Genomic DNA, 13,382 nt, shown 5'->3' with positions numbered 1-13,382 from the left:
ACATAAATAAACACGGGTTGGAACAACCGTTGAAGTGGAAAGGGACTTCTACATGAATGTTGCGTAGTAGGAACTAACGCAGATCTGGATTGGAACATCCATAGATAGAGACCCGGGTTGGAACAACCGTTCACGTGGAAAGGGACTTCTACATAAATTTTGCGTGGAGGAACTAACGCTGACCTGGATTGGGACATCCATAGAATAAAACACGGATTGGAACAACCGTTGATGTGAAAAGGGACTTCTACATGAATGTTGCGTAGTAGGAACTAACGCAGATCTGGATTGGAACATCCATAGATAGAGACCCGGGTTGGAACAACCGTTCACGTGGAAAGGGACTTCTACATAAATTTTGCGTGGAGGAACTAACGCTGACCTGGATTGGGACATCCATAGAATAAAACACGGATTGGAACAACCGTTGATGTGAAAAGGGACTTCTACATGAATGTTGCGTAGTAGGAACTAACGCAGATCTGGATTGGAACATCCATAGATAGAGACCCGGGTTGGAACAACCGTTCACGTGGAAAGGGACTTCTACATAAATTTTGCGTGGAGGAACTAACGCTGACCTGGATTGGGACATCCATAGAATAAAACACGGATTGGAACAACCGTTGATGTGAAAAGGGACTTCTACATGAATGTTGCGTAGTAGGAACTAACGCAGATCTGGATTGGAACATCCGTTCACGTGGAAAGGGACTTCTACATAAATTTTGCGTGGAGGAACTAACGCTAACCTGGATTGGGACATCCATAGAATAAAACACGGGTTGGAACAACCGTTGATGTGGAAAGGGACTTCTACATGAATGTTGCGTAGTAGGAACTAACGCTGACCTGGATTGGGTCATCCATAGAAAGAAACACGGGTTGGATCAATCGTTGAACTGGAAAGGGACTTCTACATGAATGTTGCTTAAAAGGAGCTTATTCTGACCTGGATTGGGACGTCCATCGGTTTCTTACGATATGGAATAGTTAATGAATCATATGCATTTTCTGAATGGAATTAAATACAAGGTTTGGAACACCCGCTGACATGAGGAAATGATGTTTAAATTGGGAAATTTATGAAGCAACATGTGCTGAAATCATCCTCTTTGGTCAACCTTCAAATAGTTCATCGGGTTTCTCTTGTTATATCTGATATACATGTGAATGCTGTTGATTTAAATTACACGTATTAATAAAATTAGTATTGACACCAAAAAAAAAAAAAAATCTCAGATGCAATCAAAGGTTTAGAATCTAGCATTGCCGGTACGACAGAACGAGTTGAGGCAACCGCAGGAGTTAAGTCAAGCCTTTGGGAAGCATGAAATAACCTCAATGTTCAATGATTATAGATCTACATTCGATCAGTCCGTTGTTCTTGATTAGATAACCCATACTTATTTGCATCATTTACTTTTTAAAGAAAACCAATTAATATTTCTCAACAATATTGCTCGCAAATCAGAAAATACTACATACGAAACTGACAGAGAAAACGACAGTCGCATCGCATGCTAAACTCAAAGACAAGACAAGAATCCGATCTTTGGTTCCTTAAATAAAAAAAAAAAACAAATACAGTAATCACAGTGCGCTACCAGCTGAATAAACTTGAAGAAGTTGTAACTGTATCTGGTATGCTTATGATACAAAAAAAAAATGGTTAAAAAAATGAATATTATTGGAAAAAACAGGGGAGTGAAGGAGGACATCCACTGTAGCTCACACATTCTATCTTATGGATCACTGGAGCCATGCCCTTCAAAACCGAACCGATTAACATCGCCTTATGAGGAAGACAAGTACCTGAGTGCAACACGTAAAATTGATTCGCAACACATACATCAAACAATAATAACTAACCGAACGAGAACCGAATTTATCTAAAATACTTGAGTGAACAACATGCAGTAGACATAGCGAGTTTCTTAAATTATAGCCCTTACAAGTCACGGTGTTGAGAACACCAGAAAAACACATGTTCTTGAATAGACTGCTAAGAATACTTTAATAAATTAAACATTTCTCCAGAGAAGAAGTGAGATGTGGCAAGCACGCATCCACTCTAACCTGTTATTCCGGCAACACTGCATCGTTTACGGCGCCGCCGCAACAGACCATCATCGACGCGAGTGCGGCAAAGCAACAACTCGTCCATTTTGGTCGTCGGACATTCGAGCGAGCGGTCGCGCATCATCGTTGGGCGGTTTCTCCCGAGTTGGCTGGAGTTTCAACTGGCCACAGGTTATCTCGAGAAACGTCTCTGCGCACACTTTGGCAAACAGGACGGAACATGCGTAATCACACTCCCACGAACGAAAGTGAGGAAAGTTCGAGCCGATGGCTATTAAAGTTAGCGAAAAAGGTCTGCCCGGACGCAGCACCAGCTCTGAAAATATACCGGGATACAGAGAATAGTTCCGAAACCGAGGATAAATTCTCGATTGTCGAACTTTCACTTGCGCTCTGGTCCTGCAACAATTCAGTTCCCGGACTGGACAGAATCAAATTCAACTTGTTGAAGAATCTGCCAGATTCCGTTAAAAAACGTTTATTGAATTTATTCAATAAGTGTTTGGAACTGAACTTTGTTCCGCATGACTGGAGACAAGTGAAAGTTATCGCCATCTAAAAACCGGGAAACCCAGCTTCTGAATACAATTCGTATAGGCCGATAAATGGGTTGAATCAAACAATCTGTTGTCAAGTACACAATTTGATTTCCGTAGAGGCAAGAGTACGAACGACTGTCTAGCATTACTTTCATCAGACATTCAATTGGCGTTTGCCCAAAAAGAGCAGATGGGGGCAGTATTTCTGGACATCAAAGGGGCATTCGATTCGGTGTCCATAGAAGTGCTATCTAGTAATCTTAACTCTTGCGAACTTTCACCAATATTGAACAATTTTCTATATAACCTGTTGTCTGAAAAAATCATGAATTTTAGTCATGGAGAAACCAATGTTAAACGAATTAGTTACATGGGTCTACCCCAAGGCTCATGTTTAAGCCCCCTGCTATACAACTTTTATGTCCGAGAGATCGATGCTTGTATGGCACAAAATTGCACGCTAAGACAGCTTGCGGATGACTGTGTTGTTCATATCACAGGTAAAAAAGGCACTCAACTTAAACCTCCGTTACAAGAAACTCTAAATAATTTATCAGATTGGGCCAGGAATCTAGGCATCGAGTTTTTGCCTAGTAAAACCGAGTTAGTAGTTTTTTCATCTCCTCAAATAGAGCTCCTTATGATGGGTAGAACTCTAACTCAATCTCTTAGTTTTAAATATTTGGGTGTCTGGTTCGACTCTGAATGCCTCTGGGGAAAACATATTAGGTACTTGACACAAAAATGCCAAAAGAGGATCAGTTTTCTTCGAGCGATTACTGGAACCTGGTGGGGTGCTCATCCACAGGACCTCATCAGGTTATACCAAACAACGATACTTTCGGTCATAGAATACGGAAGCTTTTGCTTTGGGTCCGCCGCGCAAACCCACTTGATTAAACTAGAACGAATACAGTATCGTTGTTTGCGTATTGCCATGGGTTGTATGCAATCGACACATACGATGTGTCTCGAAGTACTGGCGGGTATTTGCCGTTGAAAAATCGGTTCCTCGATTTATCGCTACGTTTCCTAATTCGAAGTGAAACTATGAATCCTTTGGTGATAGAAAATTTGGAAAGGCTTATGAATATTAATCCGCAAGTCAAATATGTGAACAATTATCATACTTTTAGTCAATTAGATATAAATCCTTCTTTATTAAATTCGGACACGAGTCACTTTTACCCGATTAGCAGTTCCTTGATAAAATTCGATCTATCCATGACCGCCGACATCCGTGGAATTCCAGATCACGTCCGAACCAACATCATTCCTTCAATCTTTGCTTCAAAAGTACGTGAAATGGATCCTATAAAAATGTTCTTTACTGATGGTTCTAGAATCGACAACGCGACTGGCTTCGCAGTGTATAATGAGGGCTTTGAAGCTTCGTTCAAGCTTCGAGAGCCACATGCTCCGTTTACACTGCTGAGCTAGCCGCTATTTACTGTACCTTGGAACACATTCGCACACTGCCCGTAGACCACTATTTCATCTATTCGGATAGTCTCAGCTCCGTTGAGGCGATTCGATCGATGAAACTGATGAAGCGCTCTTCCCATTTCTTGCTGGAAATTTCTGGGATATTGGGCGCCCTGATCGAAAATTCGTATAGGATTACCTTAGCTTGGATCCCGTCTCATTGTCTTATACAAGGCAATGAGAAGGCGGACTCATTGGCTATGGTGGGCGCGTTACAAGGTGAAATCTTTGAGAGGATAATAACTTACAATGAATATTTTTCAATACCTCGCACTTTAGCGATTAACGCTTGGCAGTCTAGCTGGGACAATGGCACAAAGGGACGTTGGCTCCATACGATTATCCCTAAGGTTCCGACGAAGGCATGGTTCAAGCATTTTAACTTAAGTCGCGACTTCATTTCTCGGCTCATTTCAAATCACTGCCGGCTTGACGCGCACTTTTTTCGTATTAATCTCGCTGCAACCAATGTTTGCGTTTGTGGGGATGGCTACCACGACATCGATCATGTTGTATGGACGTGTGAAAGGTATGATCAAACGAGGGCTTGGCTACTGGATACCCTTAGGGCCCGAGGTAGACTACCTGGTGTTCCTATTCGAGACATTTTGGCAAACTTAGATTTTGGATATTTGTTCCCAATTTACAAATATCTTAAGCTCTCTGATGTGGTCGTTTAGTCTTCCTGTCCACGTTTCTTTTGTGTGTTTACCTTATTTAACGTTTCTTTTGTCTATTTGTTAGAGATACCCCTATCATCCAACGGGTTCGACAATACCGGAAGTAAGGCTGGCCAGCAAAATGGATATCTCCGCCAAACCTCGTTGCAATCGTAACAACAGCAACAGAAGGCCACCACCGGACCACAATGGAAACTGTTTTCGAATACGACCCTTTTGTTACCCTTTTCCCCTTCCTTAGTAATTTTTTCTAAACGTTGAGTCGCCGCGACTATTACGGCCCCCTCCCCTACTAACCTATATAGTTAAGTGTTAAATTTATAGATACACTCGGCACATTGAAACTTTGTCAAAGTAAAAGGCCTAATAAACATAGTTGTAAATAAAAAAAAAAATTGCAAGCACATTTGAAGGCAATAAGAGGCTTAAAAATACTACGAGTTTGAAATGAAACGCATACGATTGTATTTTTTTTATTGTAAAACCCGCTTGGGCATCATTTAATGGGCGATGGAAGCGATATTGCGGTTACTGGGAAAATTTCTAATCGCGCGACGGTAGCCTTCCGTGCGGTAGGCTAGCCGGAGCAGTAAACACAGTTAAAAAATTCACTCTTACTCACTAATTTCATTGAAAAGTTAAGAAGTAAATTCTTGAATCAATCTTCAAATCATTATTTTGCAAGAGAGGACAAAACATGAAGTCATCGGAATGAAATGTTTTTATTCTTAGTATTCATTGAGATTGAATTAATAACGAGCGTTAAAATCCAAGACAAAACAAAAAACAATCTGCATTATTGAAAACACATTTTTTCATAGCCTGAGAATTAACTAATTTGGAATGACGAAGATTTTTGATGCGATAAATGCGTCTTTGATACTTTATATGCTGGTCGAATTCAATTATGTTGTCGTTAAAATGTAACAAATCGTATATGAGAAGTTAAAAAAAGGAGTTGTGTACGGTGAATAGTCTATTATAGGAAATAATACCATTTACATCGCGAAAAATTGGACTGCGCACTCATAACTGCGAAATTTGTGCGATCTGTCAAATCAGTATAGAATCTGACGGTTTTCTACACGCTAACCGCTTTTCAGTTAAACTTTATACGGATAACTCCGACTGCAAAACATAGCACGAAATCCAACATTCAATGAATGATCGCTACCGTGTCGTCGAACTCTAAACTTATTTAAACAACTACAGGTTTTAATTTTTTTTTCGTGAATTTGTCCGCTGGTTGACCCCATCGCAAACAGGTTTTTTTTTATATTCATTTTTCCGTGATTTTGACCGCTGATTGACCAAGCTCAAGGCAAACACAATTTTTTGTTTTATAAACAATAGATAATCCGATAATAATATTTGGTATACATGTTTGTTTGACAACTTTTTTTTAAATCATCTTTCAATGTTTTCCGCTTGTTCATCCGATTTAATTTCAGTCGATAAATAATCCTTATGTAGAACAATGCTCATTTTTTTCTTGAATACTGTAATTTTTTTAGAACTGTCATAAGTTGGGTGAAATTATTGCTGCATCCCACTTGCACTAATGCAAAACCATCACCCAAATTCGTCAGCGCTTCCATCGCCTAGCTATTGTACCTGTTGGAAGAGTTTCTCGACGAATAAATGTATTTAAACGAGGACCACGCGAATGGCCAGAGTCCACTGGAATAAAAAACCAAGATTCAACTCTGTTTAAATGTGTACTTCAGAAAAGGTATGGTGATAGTTGGAAAATTTATGTAATTTTTCAAAAATAATATGTTTAAAAAGAACTGCATAAACAGTAGCAAAATTGATGAATAAAACTGAACCGATGGATTAAAATTTCAAAAAAACTTTTCGATTGTTTCATTTTAATAAAATTAATTTTGAAAGCATATTGGCTATTTAGTAGAAATATATTCATAACGTTTTTCCAATAAGTTTTCAAAGGAACAAATCGCTGGTTACTTTGATCTATAAATACATTTTGGGAATACTTTACTACTAATTTAAATTTAAATTCATTGTATTCACAGATAAGGACTTCTGGATTTTTTTTCCCAAATCAATCGTTTTCAAAGCTGAATATGTTTTGAAGAGGAACAAACAGTAACGGGCTTGCAGGACATGACTGCTGTCAAGGTTCTGCTCGCTTTAGTTGCAGAGTTTAATGCGTATTCAGTACCTGTATTTCGCCTTTATTTATGCAATCTAAACAAATTGCATAAATAAAGGATCTTTTGTTCAGGACACCACAAATTCTGATTAAAATTGCACAAATAAAGACGAAATAGATACTGTAGACCTGGTGGAAGACTGAAATTCGCTGGATCCTTGTCACAATTGCACTGCCAGTAGACAAGAACTCTCTTCGAACCAAAAAGTAAAATTCGTTGAAGACGATTTCACGCTGATACGTGTCGCCTTCCATCGCACCCACCTTCTTGTTACCCACTGAATAGGATTTTTTTTAAAAGGCATCAAATAAGAAAAGCAAAAATTCTCCTTTCATTTCAATCTTGCCACCATCCCGAGCAATCTGTCAACCGGATTTTTTTTCGGCGCGTAGAAGGTTTTAGATATTCCCTTAAGGGCTGAATAGCATTCTCTTAAGCTACTGAAATGAACTTCGAAGTAGCTTTAAGAACTTAAAATATTGGGCTGATTAGCATTCTCTTCAGACAGAAACGAAAGCTGATTAAGCTTCTATGAACCCTTTTCACAAGAATTTTGATTGCTTGGGGTTGTTTCTGAAAACCGTTGGCACATGTGCCAAAATCGGATGTTGCCAAAATCGAATGTTGCCAAAATCGATTGTTGCTCAAAACGAACGGGGTCTGTATACAGATTAGTTCTCGAGTTATGAACTGGAAGAAGGAAGGGTCTAAAATAATCAACGAAACATTTCATGTATCCAGATACCCTCCTATGTCAAATTCTGTTCCACTTTCTCGATAAGCTATTATTATCCATTACAAAAAAGGTAACACAATTCACATTTTTCTGAGGCGCAAAGAATAAGAGATAATTTTGACTTATTTTGGGGCGCGGGTTCCAAATATTCATATAATTCTTTTGCTATCAGCTGTTGTTTTCTAGATAAAATAGGTAAAAATTAATGGATAAATTTGTGCACTGTTTTTTAGAAAAACTGTAAAACATTACAAATATTTTGAAATTAGCGGTTCTATTTTAACTCAATGATCAACTTTCCCCAAGACCACGAGTAAATTTGACTTCTGAGAAAAAAAAAAGTTTTTAAAGTTTTATTTTTGTTATTTTTTCCCAATTCGCAAAAGTTTGGAAGTTTGACGAAATTTCAAAGAAGACTTTAACTAAATGTGATATTTGATATTTTAAAACCATAAGTCATGCAAATTGTTTCTCAGTCTAACGCGTCGTTTTTTTTAAATATACCTTCATCAACACACGCAATACGTTCACTCCATAGCAGTTTGTACAAAGCCATGGGATCCGGATATGGTGTACGAACTTCATTGAAGATTCGTCGAACTTAATAATCTAATAATGCATGTGAACACATACTTAGGCAGAAACTGCGGTGAATCCGTGCACCCATGGTGGATAACCAACATACGTACATACATAAGTCAAATCGTTTCGCAGTCTTCAACAAAGTTGTTAAATGAGTTGAAATCTTTAATTTCAAATACTCAAAGACTTTATTTAATGATTTTTTTTTAAATAGATGTAATATCGTATCGTATCTATTCAAATTTCTAAAAATTGTTAGGATTTATTGTTTCCTGTTACTGGAAAATAAATCTGACAAGTTCTGCTTCCTGTATTTAATGAAGGATAGTAAATTGATTCGAAATCAACTTTCAGTTTCCATGTAGGTTTATTAGTTTATGAGTTATCTAAGTTCGATTCTACCAAAAACCGGCCAATTTTGAAATTTCCACACGCCCTACAACCAAAACTAGAAGTGATAGACCAAATCTGACAAATGTTTTGAATTCAGGACGACAAAATCTCGTATCAATTACTAAAGCATACATAGGTGCCAAAAATGCTGTGTTGAATTATCAAAATATTTTTAGTACCATGCTAACCTTGAACACCTCAAGCAAAAACGATGCTGGGCTGGGAGGGAGGAAAAAAAACATGCTGTTCACTGTACTGTAATGTTCCTATCTATTCTCTTTATGCTCTCACTCTCACTCAGTTAGAAGGTTCATTCATACACATGTAGCATAGCAGTGATAGCAGTAGACATTCACTCAACCTCACCGTGCTTTCTCGTGCTCTGGAGAATCTCGTGCTTCTTTAGTGCTGTGATGTTATGCGACAAGTAAGTGTCACGCTAGATCTGAATCATCATCTTTCGACCATTGTGTAGGACAGAAAAATATAATGAAAGCCTAACATGCACTGTAATTGTCGACGGCTTAGGGTTTTACGACGCATATGAAGTTTCACCACGAAATTTGCTATAGTATATTCAAAACAAAACAAAATGTTAAGAGATGATTTTTTATCATGAAAAGTTATCGTCATCAATTATTTAATACTTTTTATTAAAACTAAACTTCTCGAATATAGAGTGAAATAGAACCATTATTTCTTTATCATTTATTTATTGAGTGAATTAGAAACAATGAATGGATATTTTAGGATGTAAATTTGAATAAAAGTAATAATTTTATATGACCCATATTAATATTAAAATTTCCATCTTACAATATATTTTATAATATATTTTTTAAACTGAACAACCAAGCCTGAAGAAACCTTAATCTAAAGTACTTTTAAAAATGCTATCACGAATATGTTTCTCATCCAGCCAGTACAACATTTCAGACCAAGCGTGTGGGTGGGCAAGTTTGAGACGAACATTGGGGGACCAGACCATCGAGCATGTTCCCCAAGTTAGTCTAACTTCTCCATCGCAGGCGTTCGGTTGTAGTCATTTCGATTCCGCAGTAACTTGTAAATGATTTTTCTCGCGCTCTTGAGGTTAGAATCTTTTTTCGTCATTTTGTAACTAGATTCATGTTAATTTTGATAACTCGAGGCTCATGTTTCACGTGAATTTCCATGCTAACTGTGTCGGGTGATGTTGGCAGAAGTGAAGCGGGGTAAAGTGGCATCTACATAGGTGCTTAGTGTTTACATCTTCATTATACATATATTACGAGGCTTGGATACAGTGAATATTTATAATGTATAATAGGCAACGTTCAGTGGGCTCTCGCTTGTGAAGCACAGGGTCAAACTGCCCAATCTGGCTCAATGTGTATCGGAATATGCCAAACTGTTGAAGCTGATCATGTTCTTCAGTAAATGCATTTCCAATCCCTAGTGTGAAGAAAGTTTGAACAGAAGTGCAGGTGTAATGAAATACAGTTAATGCGTTTTGTGCATGTCATTTGTAATGTTTCACACCTCTCTCCTTAACGTCAGCATTCGGGTGGCATTTCAAGGTGAAAAAGAAAGAAAAGTGGCAGCGTGAATATTGTAATGCTTTTAACGATCACTGGTGCCGTTGCTGATAAGACGAAACTAAACATTCGTTACGACAAGGAAGCTTTATCAGTAACAACCGGCGCAAGAAATAATCTTGGTTTGAGCTATTTCTGGATATAGTTTAATATTGTGGAGGTAAGTTATACGTAAGTTGCTTTTTATGGCTTTCGAAAATGTTTTTAATAAAGGCGAAAAAAACTTTCAGATGCAAATCAATTATTCTCAAATAAATTAAAACTTCGAAAAAGTGTAAACTCAGATTATTTAAATAGGAGGCGCTAAAAGTATTGACATCTCAATGCAGAAGCGTCAAAATAGAAGAAAAAGTTTCCAGATTAAACACCAATTAAAGATTGAAATAAGATGATAGATTGGTACTTACATCCTTTTGGCCGTGAGGGCCTTGTTTACATACAGGGTGGAAACGTGGAAGTGATACACCTTTTTTATTGTACAGGGTCCGGCAATTGCACTGCTACAAAACTTTAGGAGTGATTATTACGAAGTATACAAAACCGAGTTAGATGGCACCTTGTCACCTTGTTAACATTATGTCTAAGATGTCAGAGGATATTTTTGTTAATTTTGTAATCAAGTGTTTTTTGTAAAAATAGTCCTCGAACCTTAACGTAGTGCTTTGATTGCCTAATTCCAGGCTGTGAAACGGTAGAAAGACATATTTCGTGAGTTGTCCAATGAGTGTATGTATTTTTTTTTATTTTGGCTCGCACTTGGAAGATACCTGGAGTTCAGAAGTACCCAAGTATAGTATGGTGGGGATCGTCAAGCTACAGTGGCGACACCTACCATGGTGAAGATTGTCAAGATGCACCCTAAGAGAATTTTTGGCGTAGTAACACTAAATTGGCGATAGATTTTAATACCCCAGATAAAAATCGCCGTCGGATCTTGGAAGATGATCTTTAGGCCCAGCCTTACAAGATCCTAAGATTTCAAGACCTCTCGTTTGAACAGAAGTAAGAGCGGGTAGAAAAGGCGAAGGCGCAGCTTACGCGGTCCGCGCATGAAAAATTTGGAGAATATCGTGTTTTCTGCCGATGAATTCGTCGCCGTACAGCAGTTCTTGAAAAAAAAAAGAACTACAGATTTTGGTTGCCAGAAAGATCACGAACCTATGCAAACGTATTAAAGGCCACAAGACGACAGAAATCTGTCTTATTAAAGGTCTGGGTCGGAATCTCCCGTACTTTCCAGGTGAAGATCAACCGAACACCCTGAAGAGGTGTAGATCAATCAATTTACGTATCGAAAATAGTTCTACGGCATGTCCTCGAACTGTGGACACGTCCTAATTTTGGTTTTGGTTCGCCGGACCTAAACCCTATGGACTTGGCTGGCTAGGATATACAGAAGCCCGAAGTCTACTCTACAGAACATGACGGGTTTGAAGTTTTGAAGCGCCATCTAGTTGAATCCTGGGATAAAATACCACAAAAACCACCTGCTGGCTTTTTAGAATATGTGCCTTGAGCTTCTACATCGAGTGGTTAAGCTCAAGGACAAAAAAATCGAAAGGCGCCAATGGATTTTGAAAATATTATCTGTTTTGATGTAAATCGTATGAAATTTGAAACAAAAAATTTTTGTTTTGATCAAATTATTTGTTAGTTCCAATGTAGCACTTTAATTGCCGGACCCTATATAAAACTCAAACCATTAGTTATTTCTGTTCGAAATCAATTTCAATACCATCTATAAACAGTGAAATTACAAACTAAGTACTTAAGTTCAAAATTTCCACATTGGTGTTTAATAACGGCCTGTAGACGCTTTTTGGAGTCTTTGGATTCCGCACGTACGACTTAGTTCGGAATTTCGACACAAATCTTCACCAATTTTTTCCAACCTTGTATGTATGCTTAATGCCTAGCATGTACCCACAGATATTGAAATCTAGTGGGTTCAAATCCGGTGTTGATGCAGTCCAATTTAGTAAACGGATGAAACAAGGCAATACCTTTTATCACAATTTCTGAACGATCAACGCTTTATGCGCTGGTGCTAAATTATGTTGAAAGCAAAAACTGTTTTTGACAAAAAGCTTCATGGCGCAAGGATGCAAATGGCCTTTGAAAATGTGTCGAAATAAGTTTTCCTTTTTATTTTTTCAAGCCTCTATCAATAAAAAGCCATAGTTATTTCTCTTTCGTCGATATTCTTATCAAAATCTTCACAGTTGACTAATGTATTTTGTATTGATCGGCAGTTTTTTTCAATGGCTGGTATATCAGGAAAACATGCTCCATGAACATGGTCATTTCGCTTGTTCGATGTTGCCTTTAGAGTTAACAACTTTTCGTCCGAGAAAAAAAGTTATGACCTGCGTGCGTCTTCAGCAGAAACCGAGATCTACATATGACCCGTCTTTAAATACCAAGATGAAAAACTTAAACTCAAGTACCTACTTATTAAGATTTTAATTTTATTACTTACAGATGATACTTATAGATGAAATTGATTCGGAAAAGAAATAAAAAATGGTTCGCCACCATGAATAATAACAATGGTCTGGAAATTAAAAAAAATCATATCTGCCGAGCTTAGAGGATGAATAACTGAACTGAAAAAAAATCTAAGAGCCGTTTGTAACTATGTTCACAGATTTTGGCCACAGATCGTGCTCTCGTATTTTTGTATAGAAATTAGTGCAAAATTTAGCGTCTCAGAAAGAAAATGTTTGACACGATCAGGCCTATTTAAAGTTCTCGTGAAAAATTTTATTTCGTCAATAGCTCATCAACGCGACTAGGTTTTGAAACTATTGGAATCGATGAGGAATAGTTGAAAGATGAAAATCCAACTGGTATCGTTTTTTTTAAATCCTAGAACTGTTATTTTTTTTTTCGATTCCCCGTCAATGATGAAATTTCCACGGTGAAAATCGAGGGAATCAAGATAAAAACGGTTCTAGAAGGTTTTAAAGAACGATTCATCTTCCAATCAATCCCCATCGATTCCATCATGTTACGCATCCATGCTGAATATAGGAACAAAATTTATAGAAGCGATTTATTCAGTCCTGAACGAGTTTTAATTTTGAATAATTTTCTTTTTCCCATATAAAATTTTTCAAAGATTTACTAAA

General features: G+C 37.6%; 2 protein-coding genes across 2 annotated transcripts in view; one reads left to right on the top strand and one right to left on the bottom strand.

The window, feature by feature from the left end:
• The window catches only part of LOC129751451 (ATP-binding cassette sub-family F member 2), a 520,520-nt gene that overhangs the window by 17,622 nt on the left and 489,516 nt on the right, over positions 1 to 13,382 (bottom strand). The gene's annotated exons all lie outside the window — the stretch shown is intronic.
• LOC129751449 (amyloid beta A4 precursor protein-binding family B member 1-interacting protein) overlaps positions 9,700 to 13,382 on the top strand; it is a 123,835-nt gene continuing 120,152 nt past the window's right edge. The window contains exon 1 of the mRNA XM_055746968.1: positions 9,700 to 10,411. The gene's annotated coding sequence lies outside the window, so the exon portion shown is untranslated. The remainder of the gene's footprint in view (positions 10,412 to 13,382) is intronic.

Source organism: Uranotaenia lowii, chromosome 3, assembly GCF_029784155.1.
Source record: "Uranotaenia lowii strain MFRU-FL chromosome 3, ASM2978415v1, whole genome shotgun sequence".
Taxonomy (NCBI): domain Eukaryota; kingdom Metazoa; phylum Arthropoda; class Insecta; order Diptera; family Culicidae; genus Uranotaenia; species Uranotaenia lowii.
Note: the sequence above shows the minus strand (reverse complement) of the source record. Positions and strands in the feature narration are given on the sequence as shown.